This window comes from Liolophura sinensis, chromosome 1 (genome assembly GCF_032854445.1).
Source record: "Liolophura sinensis isolate JHLJ2023 chromosome 1, CUHK_Ljap_v2, whole genome shotgun sequence".
In the NCBI taxonomy this organism is placed as follows: domain Eukaryota; kingdom Metazoa; phylum Mollusca; class Polyplacophora; order Chitonida; family Chitonidae; genus Liolophura; species Liolophura sinensis.
The window spans coordinates 53,302,318-53,321,450 of record NC_088295.1 but is presented as its reverse complement, the minus strand read 5'-3'; positions in this window follow the sequence as shown (position 1 = coordinate 53,321,450).

Sequence of the window (19,133 nt, the reverse complement as noted above, 5' to 3'; positions counted from 1 at the left end):
TCCACAATGCTGTAATTTACACGTTGTTTGCAATGACAGCCACCTTTGAAGTAAGATTGAGTATGGCCTACTGGTTGTCTGTTATTAGAGGTGTCACAAGTTGGGCAGAGGCCCTTGGCTGGTAAGAGCATACACTGGGCAATAAACACAAGCTTACCTCAAAGACGGCTGCTATTGCAAACCATCTATAGACAAACACTAGCAAGAGTTAATAAACATTTAGCATAGGAGTGTGTGTTCACAGTAGGTAATTCTCCGTCATGATTTAATCCGCTAATCAGTGATAACTAAGAGAACACGACTATTGTTCAAAATATACATTTGGTCAAATTAAGGGTATTTATACATTTGGAATTTCGTTTATTTGGTAAAGTGAGAGGAAAGATAAGAAAATGTACAATCAAAATAAAAAAAGGCAAAATGTCATCCCTGAAGGGTACTAGTGTCTTTCCACAACGAACAGTGGGAAATGTTTTCTGCCCAAAAACATTCATGCAGTGAATACATGCGCTCTTTACTGGTGCGACCCATTAAGCCATTGTTTGGTCCTGTTCCTGTGGGTGTGTGCTTAGTGCTACTTGTGAAAGGGAAGGGACCATAGCGTCAAGGTGGATGGACGATGATTTGGGCCTATGAATAAAGGGGGGGGGGGGGGGGGGGGTATGCTTCGTGGCTTAGTTGGTTAGCGTGCTAGGGCAGCGTAATGAGTCTTTCACCAATGCGGTCGCTGTGAGTTCGTCCAGCTCTTGCTGGCTTCCTCTCCGGCCGTAAGTGGGAAGGTCTTCCAGCAACCTGCGGATGGTGGTAGGTTTCCCCCGGGCTCTGCTCGCTTTCCACCCACCATAATGCTGGCCACCGTCGTATAAGTGAAATATTCTTGAGTACGGCGCAAAACACCAATCAAATAAATAAATAAAAAAATGAATAAAGGGCTTCAGCAGAGGTACTAGCACAGAAACTCTTCTGCCAATTGACAGGTACTTGGACAAAGCTGCAGGCTTGTCATCAGTTAAAGCAACACTCAATGATTTCGTTTTAAATCCACAATGATTAACAATGATATGGTAAATGTAAATGTGCATTTTAACTCTGCTGATAACGGATTTTCTTAAGACCACAGCTTGAAAAAAGCGTGTCTGTTTGCAAGGATTTGGGCACGAAACTACATACGATTCGATGATACTACACTCGGCTTCCGTTGCAAAAGCACTCGCACATCTTGTTACACTAAAGTGTAAGACACACTACAAGTGGTGACCACATTTATACATGTACAGTATAAACTTAATTAAGAATGCACGCTGCGTGGAGGTTGTGTACACACAACGCTAATCGTTATACGAAACAATCGCTCTTGCTTGAGGGGCAGCTGGGTTGCTTATTGTATACAGTCAGTATATATAGTGCAACGGACTTGTGTTCAAGTTTGGTTAGTGGCGGCATTTGGATGTCTATAGCGACTTATAAACATCGAAAACAGTAAACTGTTACGTTCCAACAATACTAACGATGTTATTCATCAATGCTGATCCCAGACAGCTCAGCTAAAGTGGGCCATCCAGCTTAGCGTGGGCTAACTCCAGAAGGCTGTGGGCCTGCAGCTTTGAGGTTCAGCCACTGAGACATCTGGCAGAGCCTTCTACACAAATGTGTGCTGCACAGGGACTGATGACAAACCTGCGCACAACTATTAGATAAACCAGTGTTCTTCTGGCCTATACAAGATTTTAACGCCACTTGTAGCACATAGCTGGGTGTTGATTGGCTCAGTCATCCTCTGATTTATGTTTATGTCACATGGTCTTACCTGCTGAATGCTGCTGTGTGAAGCCCTGGCTGATCCGTCATCCTCGAGAGGTTCCTAGGTTGTCGCCATTTCATTCAAGATCGGGCTCTTTTATACCACGCATAAATGCGAGGTCACGGTCTGTTGGCCGGCCGATTACTTCATCTGTGATGTAATGTCTTACCTCATGTCTGATGTAAGGGATTACCTAAACCACAAACATTCTAAAAATAGCTTTAACTGTTCCAAAAATGGAAAGCAGAAGTCAACGACGCGTGGAGGTCACAGGACGGATCAGGAGTGCGAGAATGAACCAGGGCGTATTCATGCAGGTCTTCACTTCTTTGAGCATCAAAAGTTACAGATGAGGGGTGTAATCTTGGTAGTTTTACTCTAAATTCAACAGAGATTGTCGTATCTCTGTTCACTTTTAACACAAAGGAATGATCCACGTTCAATGCGACATTCACAAGGGACAGAATGAATGATCGAGGATCAAAGCGGCATTCACACAGGATAGAAAGGATGTGCAATGATCAGCATAATAAAAATAAGTTTCTTAAAAATTCAAAGGGCATCCAGGATAATAATTTAATTCCGACAACACATAAAATATGCATGTAAAATTCGAAAATTTTGAATTTTTAAAAATTCCATTCGCAGGTTGCTGGCACACCTTTCCACGCACGGTTGGAGAGGAAACCATCATGAGCTGGATTTGAACTCACAACGACCGCATTGGTGGACGGAATATTAACATTTTACAACCAACGGTAGGGATGTAATAGATTACGTTATTATGGTTCTGAAAACTATAAAGCTAAGCTTATGAGTTCACTTAATTTCATTGAATTTTCCGATCGCGCACCAAGTAATTGATCCGCCTTTTCTAGCGAACCATATTTAAAACACAAAAGCTTATGAAAAGGGAACGCATGCTCGTGATTTGAGAGCCATAAGAAGTATAGCTGGAATTAAGTATGATATTAATGCATTTATTATGGAATGTTTCGAATAAACCACAGTGAGATAAGAAAAAACAGGATTAACTGATGACACAAGTCAGCAGAAAAGTAACAACACACTCGGCGATACTCTAGCGATTATTATTGCTGGCGATATGGTGCCTGACTCTGAGGTCGCTGGTTCGAAACCCGCAGGGGTCAGCCAAATTTCACCATTGGAATCTGGGCTATACTCAGAAAGTGTTAATCCCTATTAACGATAATACCGTTACTTAATCCACTTTCTAAAATGACATCTATACCTGTCTGATATATTCACCTAAGGGAGTGATGTCATTTGTGATCATCAGAGGGGTAATGCATGTTCGATGTACAGTCTACCACCGGTCAACTACCGCCTATTTTTGTGGAAGGCCTGTTGGTCGAGTGCTCTAGACCGTTCACATGTGTTATTGGCGTTATAGTGTCTGCCTTTGAGGTTGCTCGTTCAAAACCCACAGTGGTCCTCAGCCAACTTTCAGCTCTAGAATCTGTGCTATATTCGCTATTAACGATAATACTGTTACATTAGCTGTATTACTGACATTCTGTATCGTAAATTAAAAACGACTCATTTCACAACTCGCAGATACCGATGCAACAGACAATGGCTATCCTCGGTTTACTGATGACTGCTGAAAAACGCCATTGTGGTTAACCGAAAGCTTTGGAGAGATTTAATGGCTAAGATGTATGGCTGAATTTATTTATTTGATTGGAGTTTTACGCCGCATACTCAAGAATATTTCACTTATACAACGGTGGCCAGAATTATGGAGGGAGGAAACCGGACAGAGTCCGGGGGAAAGCCACTGTTATCCGCAGGTTGCTGTAAGACCTTCCCACATATGGAGCTGGACTTGAACTCAAAGCGACCGCATTGGTTAGAGGTTCTACCCTGGGTCATTGCTCCGCTCTGGCAGCTAACCATCACGGTCATGGCTGATAGAGGAGGGTATAATATTAACATGTTTAAATATAAGACATTGCAGTAATAAGTGAATGGTATTATTATTAGCAGATTGAAGGGATCATGCTGAATTATCATGCATATAGACTTATTCCAAAGAATTTTACACAAAATTGAAATGTAATGATCAGTTTTAACCACTGGCTACTGAATTTGGTTAATATTTAACTCCTGGAGTTGGATGGTGTCAGCTGTGATGTCAGGTGAAAGAGGATCAAAAGAGGTGTATGTTGTGTAAATTTTTTTGTTGTATATTTCTTAGGATAAGACATATTTGAATGTTAAAGTTTAAAAAAGTAATAACTGGTCCCTTTGAATCGCCTACCGCCTACCGCGAACCGCCGACTGTATAACTTTTCTGATATTCAAGGTAAGTACACAAAAAGCGATACAAATAACGTTTTAATCTTCTTAGAGCTACATTACATTAGTAAAACGTCTGTCAAAATTCTGTACTGCAATATATATTAAAGAAAAAAGACTGATTGGCATCATGCTAATACAAAAATTAAGCTTTTTGACGCCCAGAGGGGTTTCACGTTATACATAGGGCACAATAAACGCTGTTTGTTTGTATTAAAGAGGGTAGGACTCCATGAAGTACAAACGGTTGCGATACAAACTGTCAAATCTATAAATGTAGCTAGGCATAAATGTCACTGTTAAAAGCGTGCGTCCGATGCATGGAATATCCAGTATTCAGATTTTTTTTTAGTTTAAAGGCCTTTTTAGCACAAAGCGATTGTAAGTTTGTCTGTGATATCTTTTTCAGAATAGGATCTATGTCAATGATTTTATTACGAAAATTATTTGCTCGTTGATATAATACAGAGACAGAAATGTCTTGCATTTGCATATGTGTCACTGTGTTATTTGCTTAATCAGAAAAGGGACAAAATTTATTTATGATAAATGGTTTTATTCAGTTTTTGAAAAAGCGCATGGAGATGGGAAATTAATGAAGTAAAAAATACTAGTATTTTAAGTTTTTGCAAATGAAGGCAATGGCCAAGGATGATATAAGCTATAAATACGATAACAAAAGTTGTTTATTCTTGTATTTATCATCGTATATGTTTTAATTATAATACATGGAAAACTTTAGAAAAGTAAAACGTTTGCATTGTTTATGCATTGATGAATTCTTCAAATGTATAAACAACAATGTAGATCATCTGGCAGTTTGGCGATGACTAAATTCTCCACATTGCTCAGAACACAAGTTAGCTCTTTCAGGGCAGCTTCAGGACAGGGATACGTACGCACATCACTGAAGTGAATAGTAACACGGCAGTACTTCGTGGCCTCTTTGGCAGGAGAGAATTTATAAAGTGCACCAACACGACATGTAGTTGTATTGTGATTATATGTTTCCATTTGTCGATCTGTCATTAGGTCGAATCTACATCTGGCATGAGTGACGGCTCTGTTTTGATTGGGGGTAACCAAACGTCTTCAGGTCGAATAAATATGTCCACATGTTTCATTTCATCAAATTTTGTTCTAAGTCGAATTTTGTGTCTGACTGTACATACTGATGCTGAGAACCATCGCCCAGGATTCATCCCAGTTCATCCCTGTTTCATCGTACCATAATGCTGACCGACATCGAATAAATGAATTATTCTTCAGTATATATGGCGTAAAACGCAGATGACATAAATAAATAGATAAATAAATAAATAAATAAATCGCCCAGGACAATCAGGTGCTTTGCGGAAAGCAGGGATGTGTCGTTGAGTTCATCACACATAAGCCTTCTATAGTTTGAACTCATAGTTGTCTCTTGTCAAGACCAATAACTCCCCCCCCAAAAAGTGGTGTTGAGCTGTCCGCCTGGTGCATGGGCGGATAATAAGCTTTTGGTCAGTTTGAGGTCGATGCGTTGGGCAGCCTGTAGGCAAATTATATTTCATGTGGCTCCTGTAGACAGAATAACATGTGGTAGATGTAAATGTGTCGAACTAATTCCTCGTCATTGTCGTTAGCGACGTCCAAAATCTCTGCCATTGATCGGCACCCTGCCTACATTTTCCCGGTCCTTTTCCATTGTGGTGTCCTCCAACTGACAAACCCGCGTTCACTACGAACGTCATCAACCCCGCCACACGTGGGTGTTCTTGACGGTACCAATGGAGCACCTGTGCGTCTGTTGATTATGTCCGTGCTCGGGTAGCTAGGTCACAAGGCGCAGTCGTCTATCTACCAGGGGCCCGCTCTACAAACCTGTCGCAATGCTGCCTCAGGCATATTTGCCATGGTGACACATCATTGTACGTTGTTATGGAAATTGCGCCAAGCGCAGTTGCGACTGTTTCGTAGAACGGGCATCTGCTCGAATCTTGCACACAGGGTGGGTGTGAGGCATTTCTAGGCATCACTCCCTGCCACATCTCACTCTACTGCAAATAGAAATACAATCATATTCCCACTGGGGAACAAGTGACGAAGAACCATTTCTACCTACCATTCGATTTGGAACTGCTTAAGAACCATTTATGCCGATACCATGCGGGTCTGGGGGCTGACTCTAGTACGAGATAACATTTAGCGAATGTGTGACAGGCCACGGAAGACCCAGGAGCCAGCTATACAATCGAAAATATGTCTTGAGTACGACATGATCACCCAAACAGACTTTGCCAGGGTACCCCACAAACTGATGCAGGAAAGCTCGCTATCATGTAAGACCGGATCCACCGCATGGTCATCAGAGACAAAAGCGACGCGTCATGGAAAGTAAGCTTCAGTGTGAGAGCTCGCAGCATGACGGACATCGTACTGCTCTTCGAAGATCCTGCACACAATGGGAAGCCATGGCAAAGAGACACGGAAGTCTTCTACAATCACAAAATAACAAAGGTCAACATGACGATCGAAGGCGTCCCCGACCGACTTTATTCTCAGTCTATGCATGGAAACAGGTATTCGTATACCAGCCGCCAACCAACAACAGGACATACCAAGTTAATAATTGCATGGCCAATTCCCAAAACGACGATACCAAAAACCACCAAAGAACTAAGAAAGTATACAAGGCATACGTGTTTGCCAAAACTGGGATGAGATAAGTAATTTCATAGATGGCGATTTTCGCGAAAGGACCTGGCACTCGCGAAGGTTAAATATGAATTCTAAGGATGACAGGCTTGACACTGCAATGAAGAACCTTGTAACTACCAAGGTTTATGAAGTTTGTCTGGCTGTGACTTAAAAAGCAGGACATCTGGCAGATATACCAACCAGCCTTAAGATAAACACATACACCGCGCCCGAGTGAATGAGTCCATCATGCTGATCTCCCGTTTCTGCTGCGTGACCGCGAGTAGCCGCGGAGGCAGCGCTCCCAGAAGTGCTTGCGCTCTCCGCGTTCGCACTGATCATATATCCACCGGTTAAGATCCTCGACCCATGAGGGCCGAGCCTAGTTCCCAACGGCAACGGAGGCAATGGTCATCTTTGTTCCTCACGTTGACAATTGCCTTTCTTTAGGGCAACCATCTCGTGCAATGGGCGTGGAGACGGAGTTTGTCTCTCGCTCTTTGGTGTCTGGGCGGAGTGACCTTTTCGTGCATTGGCGTGTTGCCGGAGTGGGCCTCTCGCGCTTCACTCGAATTAGATCCGTCATCTTGCTAAGCTTCGGCATCCATGGTGTGTTATCATTTCTCTAAATGGAAATGTAAATTGCTGTCAGCCGCTGAAACTGGCATATTCCCCCACCACAGTCTGTTGCAAAGGGCTAAGGTTGTTTTTGACGCCCTTATATTGTGGAGTTTACAATACTTTTCCCACACAACTCCAGTCGTAGAGCTCCGGACAACCTCAAGAAGCCAGTGACATGTGTTTTACCTTTTATCTACTTGTATATCTATAAATGTTGGTGTATTTAAATGAAGGTATGTGTGTCACACATTTTCTTTTCAGGGAGGAATCTCCAGATGGGTGGACGGGTCCCTGGTGGCGAACTTACATCGTGTTTTACTTCAAACATGTGGAAAACACACAAAAGGCTGGGGTAAGATTTGAGATCCACGTGAAGACTAAGAGAGGTGGCCCATAATTACTTGCGTCGCGAAACCAGAATTATCGTACGGGAACACTTTCCATCACTATCTGTGGATCGATTGTTAGTTCAACTAGTGGTTTAGGGACTGTAACAGAGAGTTCTGAAATTCCTCTTACAAAGAACTCAGCCACTTGTCCCCGTGCAACACAAAGGATTAAAATGTTCACCACCAGCTTGTTTGAGGTTTTGAACTTCCTCCGGCTTTACGCACAGTTACACAACGTACAGAAACAGTGACATAATTCCTGATTATACCTATGTTTTTGTTTTTACTGCACAGGATTGGATAACAGCTTTTATCACTAGCTTTTGCCCGTGGAGTACCATAACTGAACCGATCGTGTCCACACCGTAAACGGGTCCTGGGATCAATCCCGAGTCAGGTCAGAACTATAACATCCTTCATGTTTCTTTCTAGCTTGAATCTAAGCGCAAAGCCCGACATTTGGCTCGCATGCCATGAAGAGGTGTTCCAAGTCCATGACCTGGAGACCCATTTCGAAAACAACTTAAAACACCAGTTATATATATAAAAAAAATATATATAACTGGTAAATAAAGCCGGTGATATTTCCATTTCCACTGACAAGTTTCACAAAGTGCAGTATTGAGGCAACTGCAACAATAGATACCAGGCGATGCAGGATTCTATGTCTGGCTCAGCAAAGTATTGAGACAACTCCAACAAAACATACGTGATACACCATCGCCTTGTATGTTTTGTTGGAGTTACCTCATTACTCTTCTTTGTAAAAATAGTAGCATGAAGATATACTTATTACTCCGATTGTCATGCCAGCATGGCATTCGGTTCAGGTAGCACAATAAATATGTTGCCATCAGACTGGCCTGCAAAGAATAGTAAAGGTACGTTCTTTAGGTAAAACCAAGTCGTGGGATGGAGAAAACTGGCACTGGTACACGACAGCCCGTTTGGATAGTTTCCAGCATTTCCCTTCACGTTTTCACGGCACGTATCCCACCATTTGCGAAAACACGCCCTGTCTCATGGCAGTTTGGTACGTAACAGGGCGTAGCTGTATGTTCCAGCCTGCCACCTCGCCCCCTTTTCCGCCCCAGTGGATGAAAAAACCATTGGAGAAAGTGACTGGAAGTGTTCGACAGTATAGGTCGATCATATCTCTCACTTGCAGTGCCCATTTGAGAAAGCGCATTGAGCGTTATTCGCCACATAATGGTCATATATCTTGACCATTGTAACACATATCATGCGGCATGAACGGCATGCAAAATTAGTGACTGGGTCAGCAGAAGATAGGTTCGAACACGCGACCTCATTGATAATTCAGAGTTGGTGGTATGGCAAGAGTGCTACCGTTATCGGTAACATGTAGTCTCGCATTTGTCGTTAATGATATGCAGGTCACATCGAGGCTGATGAATATCACTTTGCATTAAAAACATATTGCGGGAAATCCACCTCTCGTTGTATCTAAAACACACTTCGTACCCTTTTTCTGGTAATTTTATTAGCATCGTAAGTTGACAAATAAATTTAATTATAACGTTTCACATTTAAGAATGAGAGACGATAGGATAGTTTTTGTCCTACAGCCCTTCGCCAAACAACAATTTCTGTGGTAATTGGATTTTTGCCAGTTTTCAACTGTTTGCTTGTTGTTCAGTTTTACAACATTGAGTTTATAATTACGTCAAACATGTGTGCTGGAAATTATTTCTATTTTCCTACCGTCCCAAACAAATTCTTTCCTAATCGCCCCTTATCCCAATGAAATATATTTAGGTGTGTATGAAGTTCCCCTTGGCACCTTGCACCATATTTATGTTGTCAGACACAATGACCTGAAAATCACACCGTTCCAAAACACGCTCATTTTAAATCTGGCAATATCCATTTTCCTGGAATCAACAGTCATTTTAGTTTATGTTTTAAATCAGAATCGATGCTTTGGCAAATAAGCACTCTCGGCTTCGTCAGTCAACTGCGACACCGGAAACTCAAATGACGTAGTCCACAGATGATATATGGTTTGAAAACGGGTCTTGTTCGCCGGTGGTTTGGTTAACCTCAGAATGGTATTCTTTTTAGTCGGTCTCGCGGCAGATACACGGCACATGCTCGAGCGACACTTTACAAGTACTCTTGGGCACAGACCTTGTACAGTAGCATTCATGGTAAATCATACCGCCAAACGCGCCTTTACGTAACTGCGACCAAATACGATCTGGTATTCCTTAGAAGGAGAATGGCTTTCTTCTTTTTATTTTTAAGAACGTTCTTTAAGGGAAAAAAACAATGAAACCAATGTAAAGAACGTTCGTCAAATATGCTGAAATCAAGATTCCAAATGCCATCTTTTGGATCTACGACCTACTGTTGTACAGAATGGTACAACCTGAGTAATGGAAGCATCGGTAAAACCGGTCGCGCTAAAAGTCGGACAGGAACAGTCAGGAAAACAAAAGACGGCGCAGAACGAAATGAATAAACAACACGTGAATTACAAAGGTCCACGATTGCAGGTTATTTAATGGATCAAGAAGGAAAGACGGCCCGCAGAAAAGACGACAATTTTATTTTATAGTTTTAATGTAACATATGTGCGTACATACATCCACGTACACGTACAACCAGCTTTAGACATCATACTGAAAATGTTCAGAAAGATAAGGTACTCACATTGATTAGCATTAGTACGGCGCGGTTGGAGATCCTGGAGGTGCGCTTCCACAGGGGCCGGGTTTGTCACAGGTAACCCTCTATCTGACAGCTGTGGATACAGAGATAACACAAGCATAGATAAAGGTGGAGAAAAAGTTGTGTGATGGCTTTGGCGGCATACTTTACCCATATGGTTCATAAAGACAAACTTACAGTCTACAATTTGGTGGCATTCAATGATGAAAAAAAACATCTGAAAAAAATAAGTCAAGAAGTTTTCAGATACAGTTTATACAGTTCAGATAGGTTTTAATGGTCTTTATGCTAAAGCTTACTTCAATTATATGGTTTCCTTTCCCTATAAAGTGAAAGACAGCACCTAACTAAAGTTTATGTCCGCTGAAAGATTACCATTGAAAGTATCGTAAACCCGCATTAAACATTTTATTAGAACTTTTTCCAACCCAGTAAAGCTTTAATGAAACTTCGTCTTCACACAGCTTCAGCACTTCTCCATTATCGAGAGCACGGTGACGTCACGTTTACTCTAGATCTCTAACGTCGAAGGTGTTTTCCGTATAATAGTGTAAACAGTAGCCTATGGCCTATAGAAGTTGTTTACTTCGGCGATGAAGGTCCAAGTGATAAATGTAGTTTTCTCGGAAACTGGTTAGACTGGAAGAATATTTCTTCCACTGCTTGAACTGTTGATGTAGTGGACCTACTGTTATATTTCCGTATTATTATTAAATGTTTGTATTATGTTGTTTACAATAATATGTTTTGTGAATGAATGCTCCACTGTTTTGTAATTCCTTTGTATGGGTTATCTCCCCTGTAAATGAACCACTAGATGTCATTACTTGTGTTACTATACCACGTGATTTGCCCTATATAAGGCCGTGTCAAGCTGTACATTGGCAGTTCTTGCAGAGCTCGCTCGGAGAACTCGTCTCTCTTCCTGAGTAAGGATACTGAGGCAAAGTCCTGAATAACGCCTGGCGGGTATTAAACGAAGCTTACAGCCTGCCGAAGGCTATCGGAGCTTATCACGCCAGCTTCTGCCCTGATTACGAGGGCCGGACTGAGTGCTCACGCCGGTGCGTACGCATTACCTCTCTGTATATATATATCTTCAAAAAACTGTCGCAAACTTATCCAGCATGTTCTGGTTCGTCTATCAATCTCGGGAGCCCCTGCTCGAAACAAGTCTGTCCCTGGGGATTAAGCTTTATGGACGATCCTTATAATATTGTGTTACCTGGCTCCGTAACACATTTGGTGGCAGCAGTGGGATTAGATCGTCGGTGACGCAGTGTAGATTGGTTTGAATCGCTAACTATGGATAGCGCACTGCGTGAACTACTGCGTAGTAGCGACAGAGAAGAACACGAGAGTGGATCCTTTCTGCAAAAAACGTGACTCAAAGACGTCGGCGGGTGTCGACTGATTCGGGTATAGGACGCCGGACCGGCTTGTACGATTTCCTTGGTGAACGGGAAAGAACGTCTGCCATTCCAGTTCATGCGGAAAGAAGTGAAATGGACGCACCTTCCCGACAAGCGCCGTCAAGTACTCATCCTCATCTGTCAGGTGGTGCTGGACTGAGTTGTAGGAGATTTAGACCACGAAATAGCTACAACCAATAGGAGGCTGACGCAATTAGTGGGAGAGTTGTCGGCGATCTCCCGGGAGCCACGAGGACGGGTGGAATTATCGGGACCGGAAGAGGTGAGACGCGAGAGGGGAATCCCTTAGGAATCCTCTATTTACACGAAAGCCTTTGGTTATCCCAGCTACTGATGGATCATCCCCGTGGATAGATTACCACACTTACTTTGACGCATGTGCGGAAATAAATGGCTGGACAGATGAGCAGCTAGGGCTGTATTTGGCCATTAGTCTAAGGGGACCCGCCCAGGCAATTCTAGCTTTTGTCAGTGGAGGAACAAAAGCCAGTTATTCAAGTTTGGTAAACTCTTTACGTCAGAGATTTGCACCGACGAACATGGAAGAGCTGTACAAATCTGAACTGCGTGGAAGGCGACGGAAACCGGAAGAAACCCTCCTTGAACTTGGTCAGGCCATACGTAGGCTGGTCACACTAAGTTACCCTAACACCCCAGGGGAGGTTTTGGATACACTGGCCAAAGACCGGTTCATAGAAGCTGTGACTGACCCAGAGATGAGACTGAGGGTACAAATATAAGCGTCAAAAGTCCGACATTCCTATACCATTCGTTGTCCGTAAAGGGCGTTCCAAGTCGATTATCGCAAGATCCATTTCCACAACAACGTTTAACACTAACTCCCGAAGACAAAGGTATGTAAGAAATTATACAAATAAGAAATAACACACAAGAGAGAAGCGGTCATCAGTTTTCAATGATGCTGGGCAGACAATGAATATTCAAGGCATGAATTCCATATCAAAGTTCAAATTCGTAGTCCGTGAATGGGTTCCATGTCAAATAACAGCTAAACAAGTATCTCAGTCGCGCTTTAATTGCAACTGTTCATAAAGGCATCATGCTGATGTAATTAGCATGGCTACCTTTACGTCCCCTAGTCCCAGGTTAAGCGGTATTAGATACAGTTTGAAAATGACGAGCGTTACAGACCCTAACCGATCAGATTATGATTCAAAAGTAACGGACGATTACGTCTTTCCCTTTAATATGTAAAGATCTCATGCTACAAGAGGCGCCATCTATGATGTTACACATGACATACAAGATAGACGGTTACACTGGGCAACCAGCGCCATCCATGTTGTGAAATACCATGTACGTGATAGGTATGTACATAGGGATAACAGCGCCGTCTATGTGGTTGATCACAATGCAGATCGCCAGAGATTCTGAACGCTCTGTCCATACCTGCCAACGAGAGTGTTATACTCATTGTAAAATTTGAGAAACTTAGAATGAAGGCGTTTGATGGAGTATCCTTGACAAACTAGTTTTTGAACTAGCAACTTGTGACACAGATTAAAGTCATCACAATTAACGCAAGATCTGACAAATGCTACAACATATGTATACGCCATATGCAGGACCCTTTGGTATGTTGCTATCTAAATAAGGACAATTTACAATATCAAAATTGAAATTATCCCTTTTGTCGTAAAGGCGGCGTGAAAGGAGACCTTGTCCGTCTTTGTACAGATATAGATCCAAATAAGATGTACCATCAGGACTGTCTGTTGTCTCCTTTAAATCCAATGAAGGCGGATAGATTTCCTTCACCGCTTCAGCAATATGGGGATTATTTAACGCCAGTAGATCATCAATATACCGTTTGGTAAATGAAAAGGATCGAGCTTTAAAGATATTACTTTTAAGTAATTTCTGCATACAGTCGTATTCATATGAAAACAGGTATAGGTCTGCCAAAAGAAGCGCACAATTGGTACCCATTGGAATACCTATGCACTGTTGGTAAATGGTATCTCCGAATTTCACATAGATGTTATTAATGAGAAATTCAAGTAATTTCAATAAATAATGTAACATCCCATGAGTGGTAACCTTTATAAAGAGTAGATCAAAAGAAAGCCTTATTGCTTCTGACGTAAAAGTAACGGTGACCTGTTTTAGTAAATACCGAGACAATTAACGACGATATTCTTTCAATAAGGACCAGGCCCAAGAATTTTGACGAAACTCTTCAGTTAGCTGTCGAGCTTGACGCATGTCAGAAGGCAGAAGAACGCAGAGGTGGAAAGACAACTCGTGTCAGAGCCGTAGAGTCAAACCAGGAGAATGACGAGAAAGGACTGCGAGACAAAAATTGCAGAAATCGTCAAGGATATCTTGGCTCAAAGCAAAGATGGACCGTCCAATTCACATAAAAAGACTGGCAGAAGGGAAAGAATGCCGGGTTCATCCAAGTGTTATCAGTGTGGCGAAGAGAGGCATTTCCGACGAGATTGTGCAAATAATAATTCAACGGGGGGCAGAACCCGTCATTCGACATCCCAGAAGTCAACATTATCTTCCTTGAAGGAAGTTAAACTTGGCGGGGGTCGTTAGCCAACGTGGACAGAGGATTTGCCGTTCGTGTTATCGTCAACGGTACAGAAGCTGACTTTGTCGTGGACACATGTGCTTCGGTTACCATCCTGTCGAATGATCTTTTCGAAAAACTATCGCCAGCCGACAGACCAGAGCTGGAGAAGATGTCGAAAACACTGGTATTAGCTGACGGGACACCACTGGAAACCAAAGGGTTTGGATGTTTCGAAATAGATTTCTCTGGGCAGAAAACTAGACACGAAGCTGTAGTGGCAGCAGTCAGTGGGCAAGGAATACACGGTCTTGACTTCCTGAGGGAAAACAAGTGCATGTCGGATTTGGAAAATGGATCCATGAAGTTTGGACGGAAATGGGTTAACCTATTAGAGAGAGACAGCCATACTTGCAATAGAGTATCATTGAGAGAAAGCATCACCATACCGGCAAGGCATGAGGCTGTTGTTAGCTGCCAACTGCAGCGATCGTCTGATGATCTGATGTTCGGCCTAGTAGAACCAGCCGAGAAGTTGTCCTCTTTAGGGGAAATTCTTGTTGCCACATCTCTGGTATCGCCACGTCCAGACGTAACGGTGCCATTGCGGTTGGCGAATCTTGGTGCTGAACCAGTACTGCTCTATAAAGGAACCACCACAGCTTATCTGGAACCCATACGAGCTGTGGTACCATTTAGCCAAGGGTTGTACGAGCAGGAGAACGTCGCATCTCAATCAGCCAATAAGGACATGATTCAACGATTTCAAGAGAATTTAACGCCATTAGAAAAGACACAGGCCGAAAAACTGCTTCAAAAGTACAGACATGTGTTTGCGTACGCCGACGAAGCCCTGGGACGCACGGACGTCTTTCAACACACAATAGACACCGGTAACGCTAGGCCGCTAAAGCAACAGCCAAGGCGAGTCTCTCCTCTAATAAGAGCGGAGGTAAGTAAACAGGTCGACAGCATGTTAGAACGCGGCATAATAAGGCCGTCGAACAGCCCCTTGGCTTCCCCCGTTATACCCGTCAGGAAAAAAGATGGTAGTCTTCGCTTTTGTGTGGACTACCACCGGTTGAACCAGGTGACGGTCAAGGACGCATATCCTCTCCCTAGACTGGATGATTCTCTTGACGCCCTTGCCGGATCCGTTCTGTTTTCCACCATGGATCTTCGGAGTGGATACTGGCAGGTAGAGATGAATCCTGTCGATAGGCCGAAGACAGCTTTCACTACTCATCACTGCCATTTGGCTGATGTAATGCTCCCAGCACGTTTGAACGTTGTGCGCTGGCTTAAGATGGGAGACATGTCTCATCTACCTTGATGATATCCTAGTGTTTGGACGGAACTTTGGAGAACATTTGGCAAGGTTAGAGGGCGTTTTGCAGAGGTTGCAACAGACAGGGTTACGTCTTAAGCATAACAAGTGCTTTGTATTCGCCCGAGACGTCACTTTCCTCGGATATGTCGTTAACCAGAAGGGTATTGGGCCTTGCCCAGATAAAGTCACGGCTGTCCGTGATTGGCCTCGTCCAACGAGCGCGACTGAGGTGCTCAGCTTTCTGGGCCTAGCATCCTATTACAGGAAGTTTGTCAAGTCGTTTGCAAGCATTGCGGTACCCCTACATAGACTCACAGAGAAACATAGACCCTTTTGTGGACGTCGGATTGCGAAGCGGCGTTTGAAAAATTGAAGGCTGCTTTAACCACTACCCCTGTGTTGGCCCACCCGAATTTTGCAGAAACATTCATTCTGGACACTGGCGCATGCAACAATGGCATAGGCACGGTCCTATTGCAATGCACAGCTGGCGTAGAGCGTGTGGTGGCGTACGGAAGTAGGACACTTACGAAGAGCGAACGACAATATTGTGTCACACGAAAAGAGCTGCTAGCCGAACTGGGATAGCATTTCTTGTCTGAAACCGGAGGTCAAATCTTACTGGGCACAATGGGACCGACTGTTCCTGAAAGATGGTATTTTGTGTCGTAAGTGGTTTGAGGAAAACAGCCGCCACTCTAGACACCAGCTAGTCGTTCCGCTTTCCCTTCGTAATAAAGTCCTGGAAATGAGTCACAATTCTCCTGCAGGTGGGCACTTGGGAGTTGCGAAAACAATCAGTAAGATCCGGCATAAATTCTACTGGTTTGGCCTCCAGCGAGATGTCCACAAATGGTGTGAATCTTGTGCCACTTGCGCCCAAAAGAAACCTTATGGAAAACGAACACGTGCACCAATGCAACTAACGAGCTCCGGGGCGCCTATGGAGAGAATAGCGATGGACCTAATGGGGCCATTACCCAAGACAGTGAACGGGAATATGTACATCCTAGTGATTCAAGACTATTTCAGCAAATGGGTAGAGGCGCATGCTTTGCCTAACATGCAGGCGGAAACTGTCGCTAGAGTGCTGGTCGACGAAGTAGTTTGCCGCTTTGGGGTACCGAGAATCATTCATTCGGACCAAGGGAGTCATTTTGAATCTCGGTTGATGACACGGTTGAGGGATATGTTGGATATCCGCAAAACACGGACTACTCCGTATCATGCCCAGTCAGACGGCATGGTAGAGCGCATGAACCGCACGTTACAGAATATGTTAAGCTCATACGTGTCCACAAATCAGAAAGATTGGGATAAAGATCTACAACTCCTGTGCATGGCATACCGGGTCGCAGATCATGAGACGACGAAATTTTCTCCAAATTATATCTTCCTGGGGCGGGAGGTTACATTACCGGCCGAATTAGAAACTGGATCACCTCCTGGACGGACGGAGCTCTCGCATAAAGGTTATACTGACAAGTTAGGGGAGAACCTGCAGACTGTCCACGAGCTAGCTCGAGAACACCTAGGATTTGCCTTGCACAAACAGAAACGTCGTTATGGCACTAAGTTGAAGTGGCAAAGATTTCAAGTTGGGGACCAAATTTGGCTGTTTACTCCACAGAGAAAGAAGGGATTGTCACCAAAGCTGCAGAAATGGTAGACCGGGCTGTATACCACCCTGAACAAATACAGTGACGCCACCTACCGAGTTCAGATGGGAAAGAAAGCGAAGGTAGTCCATGCGGATCGACTGAAAGCCTACATCCGACCCACAGAAATATCAGACACAAATAAGAGCCACCAGAGACCCGAAGTTATATATGAATACCAGCCGGTAGTACGGGAACCAACAGTTGAAGTTGACCGTGGAGAGCCCCTCAGCACAGACGCTGCAATCGGAACTTCTGGAGGGCCAGGCAACAGAATCCGCAGACGCCCTGGGTACCTTGAGGCTTTCTGTGTGTACCACGTGACTAATGAGAGCATAAAAGCCAAGGCTCCTTCGATTCCAGCCAGACAGAGTGAACAGTCACGGAGACCGCATGCAGAAATGGTCAGAGTGAAGTCTGTCGTGCAGCACCCTGTAGCTAAGTGTCCGTTTTGCGTCGAGATATTTAACTCTTCAGAGGAAATGGCAGAGCATATCTCTGCTAAACACCGCAAGCAGAAACATAGTTGGGAGCTGTGTAGTTATTCGTCTGAGCGCCTGTCAGATGTACGGAGACATGTGGAGAGGCAACATTCCAGTCTATCACAGATGCGGTATAGGAACATCAGGGAAACCACAGCTGAGGTCCCCTTTAGGAGGCCCATTCGCCCCAGCCCGGTGGTCACACCTAAACGACTGGCAAATCAAGAGAGCAGTTCACGTGGCACACCTGTCTTGTTGGAGGACAGAGCGTGGCCAACACCAGACGAACCCTGCAGATCGGCTCCATTGAGGCCAGTCCGGCTGGCTCCAACATCCGCCACTAACCGCGGCAGGGACGGGTCTACCCAGACAGGACCAGAGATGAGCGACAAGTCTACCCTGTGCAACGGGATCAAGGGGAGACACACAAAGACCGAGGAATGGGAGGAATATGAGTGAACATTGTAAATTTTGAAAACTCGAAGCATAATTACCATGAACATTGATCACTGAATTTGAATTTTGTTTTGCTACGGTAGCATTACCCGAGTCAGCCTCGGGACGAGACTGGTTTAGAGGCGTGGGTAATGTTATGTTTCCGTATTATTATTAAATGTTAGTATTGTGTTGTTCACAATAATATGTTTTGTGAATGAATGCTCCACTGTTTTGTAATTCCTTTGTAGGGGTTATCTCCCCTGTAAATGAACCACTAGATGTCATTACTTGTGTTACTATACCACGTGATTTGTCCTATATAAGGCCGTGTTGGGACACTTAGATGCTCTGGAAGATTGGAAAGTCTCCTTCAGGAGACAAAACCTGACCTAGTTATCCTCCACATTGGGGGAAACGATGCGGACTCTCACAAATCAGCAGCAGCAATTTGCGCTGATATTTTAGACTATGTTGGTGCACTTAAATCGAAATTCCAAATTCCAAGGATGTACATCAGCCAGCTTCTTTACCGTCAGGTAACTCGGCGAATTTTGGTCCACATTTATAATACAAAAATCCATGAAATTAACAAGAAGCTGACAAACAACCAATTGGCCACCTTCTGGAGACACCGGGGACTGATCCGACCACAAAAGCAAATTCTAACCAACGACGGAGTGCACCTAAACACTCTAGGCCAGGAACTGTTCTACCGGTCTATGAAACGTGCTGTCTGCGCCGCCATGG